General features: G+C 37.6%; 1 protein-coding gene across 6 annotated transcripts in view; it reads right to left on the bottom strand.

Moving 5' to 3' along the window:
- Positions 1-9,693, bottom strand: part of SYNE3 (spectrin repeat containing nuclear envelope family member 3) — a 192,580-nt gene extending 182,887 nt beyond the window's left edge. For 2 of the 6 annotated variants that reach the window (XM_074291371.1, XM_074291379.1), the window contains exon 1: positions 9,587-9,688. The gene's annotated coding sequence lies outside the window, so the exon portion shown is untranslated. Of the gene's footprint in view, positions 1-9,586 lie in introns of all 6 variants that reach the window. The other 4 variants (XM_074291377.1, XM_074291378.1, XM_074291372.1 and 1 more) reach the window with 4 other exon arrangements.
- Positions 9,694-12,160: the final 2,467 nt, after the last annotated feature.

The raw sequence follows: 12,160 nt of genomic DNA, 5'->3' as shown, positions 1-12,160 counted from the left end.
GAAATTAGAGGTGAGTTAATCAAGGTTACTTAGGTACAGAACAATTAAGTAGCAGTATGGACACTCAGACCCAGTTCACAGTTTCCAAACTCAATGCTGTCTCCATTACACTAGATAGACTTGGGATTTTTAACCTTTTTTCCATGTGTGTGTGTGTGTGTGTGTGTGTGTGTGTGTGTGTGTGTGTGACATGACACCTCCTTCTTTGGCAATCTAATGAAGTTTCTGAATCCTTTCTTAGAATATTGCTTTTTATAAATGAATACGATACAAAAAGTAGGGTAATAAATGATCAAAATAAAGTTATTTAAAAAAAAAAAGTTTGTTTAAATGTTCACAGTTCCTAGAACAAGAATTCTTCACTAGACTCATGTAGAATGAACTTGAGGGTTTTCTTTTTGCCCCAAAAATTCAGGGCTCAAATATTCTTTTGTGATTTATACTATAAAAAGTGGCTGGATTGGGTATACAATGGACCCCCTTTAAGATATGATGAATGATGTTGGTAAGTACAAACATTAAGAAATGCTGTTTCACATTAACTTTCCACTTAGCTCCATTGTGCAATTCCAAGAATTTACTAGGAAAGATGAGAGTGTGAATGATGAAAAATTCCTCTTTTATTTTTATTTTACACTTGTACTTGGCTAGCATTTCTGACTACTGAGACTTAAGAATCTGCCAAGTATTCTATTTACATCCTTTAATAGTATTTTTCTTTTAAGTTCTAGTTGAGTCTATGTTCTTTGTGATTATAGAGGTCTGATTTTTTAAAAATACTGATTAAATCATTTTAATGACACTTTCCCAAGGATATGATAACTAGTTGTGCAACTGACTTCCTTTCTCTAGGCTTCCATTTCCTAATTTGTAAAATGGAGCTAATAATATTTGTACTACTTACCTTATTTCACTTCTGCACTATTGCAATAGCTTGCTGGTTGGTCCTTCTTTCTCAAGCTTCTTGTCTAGTCTATTCTCTGCTTGGCTAAGTGATTTGCCTTAAAGCCCAGATCTGACCCTGTCCCCTCAGTACTCAATAAATTCCATCAGTTTTCTATTATTTCTAGAATCAAATACAAAATCCTGTGTAAAACTTTTAGCTTTTGTTTTTAGCTGTGTTTAGTTGTGTTGGTTCTTTCTTTTTGTTCCATTTTTCTTAAAATTTATTCCCGTCTACATCTCTATAACCTAGAGATACTTTTTTGCTTTACTTTGAACAGTGCCCTTTCTCCTGATGGTATCTATTCATGGGATACTTCCCATATTCGGAATTCTCCTCTTCATTTATGCCTCTTGGTTTCTTTCAAGACTCATCTCAAATCCCACCTGCTATAAGGAGACCTCTTTCTATCTCTAACCCATTCCCCCATGCCATTGCCTTCACCTTGAAATTTTCTTCAATTTACCACATATATATCTTGAGTATGAATAGCTGCTTATGTGTTGTCTCCTCCATAAGCATGTAAACTCTTTGAGGCAGGCAAAGTTTTTGCCTTTCTCTGAATCTACAGTACTTAATACAGTAACTGGCACTAGTATTTAATAAACACTTGATGACTTGTTAAATTGACTAATAAGACTGTTGTAAATAAAGTGGTATAACGCTGAAATGACAGCTATCTGTAATTATCTTAATTCATTACAATTGTCATTATAGTAAAAATGAGAAGCTACATAAAGTGGAAGATTATAGATTTAAGATATCAAAAGTTCTTATATTATAAATGTGAATCCTTACACATATAATATGTGGGGGATGGAACAAACAGGATGGTGAAGACTGACAGCATTTTCCTAGTCAATGAACACCCTACTAAATAAGTTGATAGCTGAAAATTTGGTTCAGATTTTGTGAGCCTCAAATTGAGATACATGGTCAGTTATTACACTCTTGATATCACCCAGATATCAAATATCAAAATAGCCTTCCCCATCCCATCCCCAACTTAGAAAAATAGTTTTCCCCACCCCATCCCCAAACTTAGAGAGAATTCCTTCTCTGTATTAAAGTAATGATCCTTACTTCACAGAGTTGTGGGAAAAGCTCTGTAAACATTCAAGTGCTATCTAAATGTGAGCTATGGGGATGGTAATACCAATGGCTTCCAATAGTCCTGGAACTGTTTCTTCCCATAAGTAAGGTTTCTGATGCTTAGATATTACCCTGCTGGACAGCCCATAAACAGCTGAAAGTATATCAAGACTGTAGGAAAGACCTTGAAGGAAAATTTGTGCTTTATATGATGCTTTATTGTGATGATCCCTAATGCAATCTTTAATAATTACCGGTATTTTAGGAAGAACATCCTTAGAGGTCATTTAGCCCAACTCCTTTACTTTATAAAAGAGAAAATAGAGATGTGAAGGAATTTGATATGGAGAGCTGGGCCTGATATCAAGAAGACCCAAGTTCAAATATATTATCAAACTCTTACTGTGTGACCCAGATCACTTCACTTATCTCTGTTTACCTCAGCTTCTTAATCTGTAAAATGAGCTGGAAAAAGGAATGGCAAACTATTCCAGTATCTCTGTCAAGAAAATCCCAAAGAGGGATATAAAGAATTGGACACAACTGAAAAAATGACCACACACACATAATTGGATGACATTTTGCAAAGATGTGGCTAAAAATTGCATAAGATGTTAATATATGGGGTAGATTATAATTCCTGCTAGTCCTGTTATCATGTATAATGCTGCATTGTGAAGAACAAATGAGATCACTGACTTCTCATATTATGGGTATTTGAACCTGTTAACCACTCTCTCTTTCTGAAGTCTCTGTCTACCTCAGGATTCAGATGATTATCACATTGTTCTGGTATTCCTTCCAGTTGAAAATGATTTCTCCTTCCTCAGATTTCTTATTATATTTAGGTCACCTTTATTTGGGTATATATCTTATTCCCTTACTAAATCCTAAACTTTCTGAAAATAAAATCTGGACCACTTTTCATTTTTATCTCCTAAGTGCCACATACAAGAGACACAGCATTGGAAGATGGATAGTGCTGGATTTGGAGTAAGGAAAATACTCAGTTCAAGTGTTGCCTCTATCACATACTGATGCTGGGATACTGGGCAGGGCCCTGGGCAGTTCACTTAATCTCTCAGCGTCTCAGGCACTTCTTTAAGACCATAAATTACTGAACAGGTGGCAACCTGTATTGGTATAGATGAAATCACATGTCTGGGTAAAAAAAGAAAAAAAAAATCCAGAAACATGTTCTGTGCACTTGATATTTGCAATAAATATTTGATGAATGAAATTTTCCTCTTTATCGCTCTCACTGATCCTTTCTCTTTCTATTATTATTGTCCCTTTTCTGGAATGTTGAGAATTTGTACTTGATTCTCCTCAATCCTTCCTTTCTATCACCCACTTTCTAGGCTATTACAGGCTTCAGCCACCACCTTGATGTTGATGACTTCCGAAACTACATCCAGACTCACATCTCTGTTTGTAGAGCTTCTCCCCAGATATATGTCCAAAATTTTATTTATCTCTTCCCCCAAACTTGTTCCTTTTGCCTTCACTAACTTTGTCTTTGACTTGTCAGCATTACAATCTATTCTCTCAGGTTCAAAATTTGGGAGTTGTCCTGGACTCTTTCTTTTCTCTCACTTCTTTTTTTTTTTTTTTTTTTTTTTTTTTTTTTTTAGCAAGTTAACAAGATCTAGCAAATAATAACAAATATTATTAATAATAGCTAGGATTTATATATCATTTTAATGCTTATGAAAAGCTTTGCAAATATTTAATTTTACCTGCATAATCACTCTGGGAGGTAGGTATTGTGATTCCCATTTTATAGCTGAGGACACTGAATTAGACAGAGGTAAAAAGACTTGCCTCATTAGCAAGATAACCAATCTCTCTTAATTGTACATGATTAACATGTATAGAGACAATATATTTCTTTGAATTAAAGTGATCTGTAGAACAATTTAGCTCAGAAAGAAAAGCTGAACTTCTGAACATAACTCAGAGCCAAAGAAACATAATTTGGGTAATTTTACATCATGCTTAGGAATAATAGAGAATAGAATCAATTACAAAATAGAATCAGAAACAATCTTTCTCTAATCCCACTATCAAAGCTCTTGTAAGAGCAGATCCTCATTACAACCACACATATGAAACATTGTAATAGTGTCTCTTAATAACTCTTCCTATTGCTACTTTTCCCTCTCCTCCCAATTTATCCCTTGACACCAGAGATCTCTAAAGTGAGTTGAAGCTTGAGAATAAGGGATAGTGATCAACCAATCAATCAGTGAAAACACAAGTTATTCTTCCCCCTCATCTAAGTTATATTGGACTTGTCTACAGTACAGTCAAAGATCAAAACTTCCCCACTTCAACCCTACCAGCAATGGTTTCTTTGTAGGTCTCTGCTACCCCTTCAGGGTAATTATAACAAAAATAAAGTCCCAGAACTAGTAAAATCCCCATCTTTCCCTTCTATCTTCCTTCCTCCTCCCCTTTCCCCCAAATTATGGTGTAGCTGCCACAGGTGACTTAACAGGTGTGCTTTGCCCTCTGAATCAGTACCCCTCATTAAAGCTCCCCTATTTTTTTTCCCTTTGGTGGGAAAAGGCAATGGACAGGCTATTTCTGTTGCATATCTTATATTATCTTTCTTCCCAAACCCAGACCTCTTTCCCCTGAGGACACTGCCATTCTCTCTCTGCTTATCAATTTCCTCTTGATCCTTGACTCATCTCGGAGATGAAACAGTCTTGCAAAGTTACCAGTACTCTCTAAATTACCAATGTGGTTATCTTTTCTCAATTTCCATCCTTCTTGATGTCTATGCAGCACTTGATAGTGCACATTATTCTCTCCTTCCAAATACTTATTTTCAGAATTGCTAAAAACAAGACATGTATCATCTGCAAAAGCTCTCAGATCAGCATGGCTTAAAATCTCCAAATTAGAAAACTATTTGTTAAAAAAAAATATATATATTATATATATATATATATATATATATATATATATATATATATATATATATTCTTTTCTATTATTCAATAAAGAATACTTGGTTGACCTTGGGGAAGATAAAAATTTGTTAATCAGATTTCAACAAAAACCTTTGCATAATTGATAGATAAGAATTTAAAACAATTATCATGATTTAGTAAATGTACCTCTTCCATTTGAAGTTATGCATCTTTAACATACAATATCTTTTTTTACCTATCACAAAAAATTAATCAAATGCTGAAAAAAGTAAACTTAGAACTAGACCTCCTAGTAGCAGTGCCACAAAACATTCAGCCAAGGTTTTTAAAAAAATAAACATGTAGAACTACATTGCTTTCGTTAAAAATATGAATAAAAATAGAATATTCTTTCCAAAATGTTAGTTCCATTTATCTTTTTTAATTGTGTAAATTTAATATCATATATAATTATTAGTATAATGGTACATGTACATGGGCAGCTAGATGGTACAGGGTACAGTATACTGGAATTAGGAAAGTCTGAGTTCAAATTCATCCTCAGATACTAGCTGTATGATCATGAGCAAGTCACTTAACCCCTATTTGCTTCAGCTCCTCATCTGTAAAATGGGGACACCTGGAGAAGGAAATAGCAAATCACTCCAATATCTTTGTCAAGAAAACCCATGAACTTTGTCTTCCTCAATCACTCCTTTGCTCAAAAATCTTACCGAACTTCATATTTATTTTGAAATATTCATAACTCTATCTTAATCTAACACTACCCTAACTTGCCAGCCTTACCTCAAACTCCTCCCCTCCATGAACCTATATTTTTTTTAATACAGCCTGATTTGCTGTCTCTCCTCTCCCTCAATCCCTGTTCTTTTTTACCTTTGTTCATGAAATGTTTTTCCATGTTTTTATGCCTGGAATGTTTTTCTTTCACACTTTTCCACCTTTTGAATTCCTACCATTTCTTTAAAGCCTAGCTCAAATACCACTTCCTCCAGGAAGCCTCATTGAAAAATCCCTCTTTGTATATATATATATATATGTGTGTATGTGTGTGTGTGTGTGTGTGTGTGTGTGTGTGTTTATGTATGTATATGTATATGTATATATATGTGTGTGTGTACAGCTTTTCTGAGTCACATAGAAATTTGTGCCTCCATATTAATATATTTACTATTTTGAATTATAGTTTTTTTGTGTCATATCATTTGTCACATTAACCTTGGATTCATGATGTGAAAGTCCTTTATGCCCTTGTCAGCTGAGTTTATGCAAGTCACATGCATTATAATAATCATAGTTGACATTTATATACTAACAATAATGACTACCTACTGCTTTCATTGAATAAAAAACTTAAAAGTGATCTCACTTTATTTTTTTATAACAATCCCAAGGAAGCTAGTGGGAAGTACACTAGACAGATAAGAGGCCTAGGTTATAATCCTGGTTCCTCTGCTAATTAAGCCTGTGACCTCAGGTAACTCATTTTACCTTTCCGGATTGCAAAGGACTACTAGTCCAACCCAGTCATTTTATAGATAAGAAAACTAAGGTCTTTTATATCTCTTCTCTCTGTATTTTTCTTTATCTGTCTCTGAGATAATCATATCTGCTCTACAACCAAAAATTAGAAAAATCACAGAATTTAAGTGCCTCCTTCCACCTAGAATTCTTTCTACTTTACCACACTAAAAGTTACAATGAACCTTGTAAATTTAAAATGCATTATTATTTGAGAATCATCATCCATGTCAATATTAATTCATGGTGGAAAAAGTCCAGAAGCCCAGAGACCTGGGATCTTTCTAAGTCAGTTTTGCTTCTGTTAGTTATTAAGTTGGGAAAATGACTTCTCTCATGTAGCATGAAAAATGCCCTGGATTTGAAATCAGAGGATGTGGGTTCAAATCCTCACTGCTATTGTTTTTCTTTTCAAAAGTTCCTGGATTTCACTTGGTGTCAGTTTGCTCTGTTTCTGTAAAATTGTGTTGGATATTAACTGAAAAGTTCCCTGAGAACCTTTTAAACTCTAAAATACCATTGAGAACTCTACTTTAAGAAGAGGGGATTCAATGAAAATTCTTTCCAGTTTTAACAAGTCTAATACAAAATTTCCTCCAATCAGCTAACAAGCATTAGGACTATGACTGGTAACATGGAGTAAGTCTGGGAAGTTTGAGTCCTGGCTCTGTAACTAATGTACTGAAAGTTTTTCATATTTCTTGTGTCACTGTTTTCTCTGCTGTAACATGAAGTCAGATGAAATGATCTCTAAGATACCTTTCAGCTCTAAATATATTTTCTGTGGGATATAAAATTATTTTATCCTATAGGACTCTCAGGGGAGCTCCTGCTATGATCTGAAATAAATTTTTTTTTTTATTTCCCAAGCCCATTTGATACAAGCTAATTCTTAGTGAAGCCTCCTTTGCCACTAAATAAGAGATCTCCAAGCATCTTAGCACTAACTTTCTCATGTCACTGCATAGCAATGAAGGGAGGAGACTGTGAGGAACTCTGAGGCCTCATTTATATACCAGGCAAAACATGCCTCAGGCACATGCCTGAGAATCATGCAAAAAACATGAGTTCTGATTGTATTTTTATTAAAAAAAAAAAAAGGCATGCAAAGTTGACTATAAATCAAAACTGGCTGAAACACTTCAGGAGAAAAAGACTGAACCTGTTGTGTGGATTTGTTTTCATTATTACCTTTTAAAAATACAAAGTCTTGTATCTCACAAGACTTTTCCAAGGAACTCTATATAAAATGTAATTTCAGGGAAAAGCCTTGCCAAATAGGTCTCTACCTCCCACAGACCTTAAGAGGATTCTAGATCCAATAAGAGCCTTGCATAATGAAAGCTGATGCCACTGTATTAAGGGTCTTGGCACAGCTGCAAATCCAGAACATGTCTTCCTGATAGTGGAATGTGCTGTCCCAAAGGGAAAGTAAAGAAGTACTCTACTGGGTGTTCTCTCCGTCTTGGTGTAGGGTTACAAGAAATTTGGAAAATCATTCCCATTGTCTATGTTCCCCTCACCCACTCACTAAAAATATGTTCTAAAAAACCTGACTATAACTAAGCTGTTTCCTATCCAGCGGTAGACACACTTCCCTTTTTCTGGCATGCAGACTGTTTTCCAACGGTTTTTCCTTTTGCCATCCCCACCCTCTCCCACCAGTCACTTGTTCAGGGCTGGCTTCCCTAAAATCTCCAGGGGATTCTCTTAGTGAGTCATCAGAAGACCCTTGGTTTTTCAGTTATAAAGATAATGGAGGAAAAACTTATTTTCTTTGTTAACCCTTCAGGGCTGAAACACTATGTCAGAGATTAGAATTCTGGCATTTTGGAATTAGATACTCCTAATATTTTAGATCTGTGAATTCTAGCGTTGAAAGATACCTTAAAATGCCTTCTTAGTCCAATAATCTTATTTTACAGATGAGAAAACTGAGGTCGAGAGAGGGATTTCCCCAAATCATATTGGTAGGTAACGACAGAACCAGAAGCAGAATCGAAGCACCACAATTCCCAATTCAATGTTCTCTCCACTACAGGTGTTTCCTCTTAAGAGAGTCTCTACCCTTCTTAGAGCCCAACGTGTGGAACACCATGAACCAAAAACATGCCGCATACTTGCAGGCATCCCTGGTCTCCAAGTTAAAATATCAGGGCATAGGGCAGACAAGAGACGCGGTAATTTAAGCGGGAACTGGGAGGTGGCATCAATTCGGATCCCAATTGCTGAGCCACAGAAATAAGAGGATTTGTAGTAGGAGTATGTGTGGGGAGGTGGCAGGCTGTCAATAGACACAGGGAGCCAATTGGAGAGTCCGGTGCTTCCACGAAACTGTTAAATATGTTTTCAGTTTAGAGAGAGCAGCTTGAATGAGTGGTTTGAAGATCAATCTGTGCCTTGGCGGCTCTACTCCCATTTCCACTCTGTTGTTTTGTATTACAGCTAAATATTTCTTGATTTACAAGTGAAACACGAACAACTTCCCTACTCACTCCCGGGGGTGGAGATAGGCCGGGAGTGGGAGAAGTAGTATTTCAATTTAAACTATAAATAAGCGCCAGCCGCCACACAGCCCACAGATGTCACGTCATGGGCACAACCGTCACTGCCTCTCGGGCTGGTATTTCACTTCTGTTTTTTCTTTCTCTCTCACACACACAGAAAGCCAACACCGAACACACACCACCATGGAAACACGGAGTTAAACTCGGACGGGGAAAACACAGATTGTTAAGGGGAGGGCAAAGAAGTAGAGGTTTAAACTCCATCGTTCCGGAGCCAGATTTTTGCTTAATTGGAGATGGGTTAAGCTAGAGGGGGGCGGGGGGGGGGGTGGAGCCCCCTAGCCAGCCGCTCCAGTTCTCTGCTGTAGGCACCCTAGATCCAAACCGAGAGACCCAGCTCCTGGGACTGACAGCTTTGAACTTCGACATTGTTCTGAAAGCACCATTAGCTCCCCAGCCCACCTTGACCATCCCAAGGCAGATCCTTCCGTCACCCTCCGACTTAGTCCTCCTTCCCTCCCTCCTCCCCCCAGTCTCCCAACCCCCTCGAGGATCCCCAGCCCAGAGGGCACTCACGCTACCTGAGGCCAGCCGGGAGAGAGCGCGGGGCACCGGTGACAGTTCGTAAGAAACCTCCCGGGACAACTGCCAGCTCAGGGAGAGAGGGTGGGGCTAGGACACCCCGCCTCCCCAATTCCAGCCCTCCTCCAACTCCGCCTCCCCCCCCCTTTTTTTTTTTTTTTTTTTTTTTTTAAAGAAGGGGGAGATGCAAGCGAAGGTTTGGGAGGGAGCTTGCAAGTTTGTTAGATCTTTTCCTTCAGTCCATTCTCTTCTGCTCCCATGGCAAGAGACCAGGCCCTAGCCTAGTTGTGTAACCATTCTTCAAGGACACGCCGCTCCAACGGGGGTCAAATCTTCTTCTCCCTCCTCTTTGCTTGGAGAGCGCTATCTCAGGCAGCCGCGATGCTGCACATCTGCAAAAACACATGCCTCTTACCACCAGCTCTTTATGGTTCTTGATTTGGGGGAGGGGTTGGGAATAAAAGGGGGAGGGAGGCAGAGATGGAGTTTGCAAGGGAGGAGGCAACCTAAAATGGAGCAAATTCACTTCAGAAGTGGTTGTATCAGAAAGTCAGGGATACATTGCGGTGAGAAGTGTGGAGGAGGAACTCTATCCCAAGTTCACGTTTTATCTGCACCAGTCTTATTTTTTTTCCCCTGAGGCTGGGGGTTAGTTAAGTGACTTGCCCAGGGTCACACAGCTAGGAAGTGTTAAGTGTCTGAGACTAGATTTGGTCCTCCTGACTTCAGGGCTGGTGCTCTATACACTGCTACACCTAGCTGTCCCTTGTATCGGTCTTGAAGCTGCTCTTCAAGTGATCCTATGACTTGATCCCTTCCTCTCTCTTAGCTCTGTCATTATTAGTAGAGAGGGATGTTGGGATAGATATAGATTAATCCAGTCCATGGCAACTGGGAGGATAGGGTGGCTCTGTCCTTCCAGTCAGTCCCATAGAAACCAGGGGACCTGGGGTAGCTAGGGGAGTGGAGAGAGCATAGACCCCGAGTTCAAATTCGGCCTTAGACACTTAAGGAGTACTAGATGTGTGAACCTGGGCAAGCCACTTAACCTCATAGAGGGGAGGGAGAGGGAGAGAGAAAAATACACATTTTGCATTCTGATAAGAAGCCTGTAGCCTTACCAGAATAGTTGGTCAATAAACATTTATTAAGTCTCAGAAATTGTGCTAAACGCTAAAGAAACAAAGAAAAGTTAAAACACAGTCCCTTGCCCTGCTTAGATTTTAATGAAGAAAACATTTTTAAAAAACTGTTCTGTAATGGGTTGGACTAGCCAGCTGATGAGGTCCCTTACAATTTTCAAATTCTATGATTTTGTGAAAGATTAGATAAGAAGATATACTAGTTGCCCTCAGCATTACAGTTTAGTGCGGCTGTCTGTGTGTGTGTGTGTGGGGGGAGGGTTTGATATTATCACAACAGCTTCTGGCTGGAGCTACATCCCAAACAATTTTCTTCCCTTGTTGATGCCAAAAACCCTTTCTCTTTAACAGTGGTTGTTAGAGAATGAGGGGAAAGCTCCCTTTCCAAAGTTATTGGAATGAAAAGTGGGAAACCCCCTCCCCGACAGCCTTGTGTTTCAAATGGCGCCTAGAAAATAAACCAATAAGAAGGCTGCTAAATTAAACATTTAGGAAATTCTGACTCACTTGGTGGTTACCAGTATAACAGAAATAATGTCTCTCAAAGAATGAGAAGTTTGTACTTCCCACTCCTCTACCCTCTTCTAAAAACAATCTGCAAATAGATGTTAATTTAGCAAAGCTGGGAAAAATTAAGTACATGAAAGCATGAAAAAAAAACCTAGAAGAGTTTATAATTACTAAAATTGTTTGCTCAATTTAATTGTTCAATGTCTTAGGTCTCTTCATCAGTAATGAATTTGTTTTTATATTTTCTTCATTCTTGCTTTGCCCAGAGTCAAAACTTATCTTTATCAAGCATTGTATGATTTGCAAAGTGGTTTTTCTCACAAGGATACTAGGAAGAAGATGGTGCTAATATAATCCCCTCATTATAGCTGAAGAAACTCAGGCTTAAGAGAATAAAAGTGACTTGTCAAAAGTCACATAGTGATTGAAATTATGACACTAATTTCCTTTTTAAAAATTTTATAATTATAAATTTTTTGACAGTATATATGCATGAGTAATTTTTTTTATAACATTATCCCTTGTATTCATTTTTCCAAATTATCCCCTCCCTCCCTCTACTCCCTTCCCTAGATGACAGGCAATCCCATACATTTTACATGCGTTACAATATAACCTAGATACAATATATGTGTGTAAATCCCATTTTCTTGTCGCACGTTAAGTATTAGATTCCGAAGGTGTAAGTAACCTGGGTAGATACAGTAGATGACACTAATTTCCAATAAACCCCCTACCTGACACAAATTACCTTTAAATCTCAAATTAATAGTTATTCAATTTTTTGACAGCTCCAATAATATGTAATTTGCTACTTATTGTTAGTCCACTCCAGTTTTCAAGAGCTATTGGGAAATTTTTTTATTTATCTATTTTAAAATACAGATTCAACATTTTCTTTAATTTCACTCTTTTTTTTTT

Source organism: Sminthopsis crassicaudata, chromosome 2 (assembly GCF_048593235.1).
Source record: "Sminthopsis crassicaudata isolate SCR6 chromosome 2, ASM4859323v1, whole genome shotgun sequence".
In the NCBI taxonomy this organism is placed as follows: domain Eukaryota; kingdom Metazoa; phylum Chordata; class Mammalia; order Dasyuromorphia; family Dasyuridae; genus Sminthopsis; species Sminthopsis crassicaudata.
Note: the sequence above shows the minus strand (reverse complement) of the source record. Positions and strands in the feature narration are given on the sequence as shown.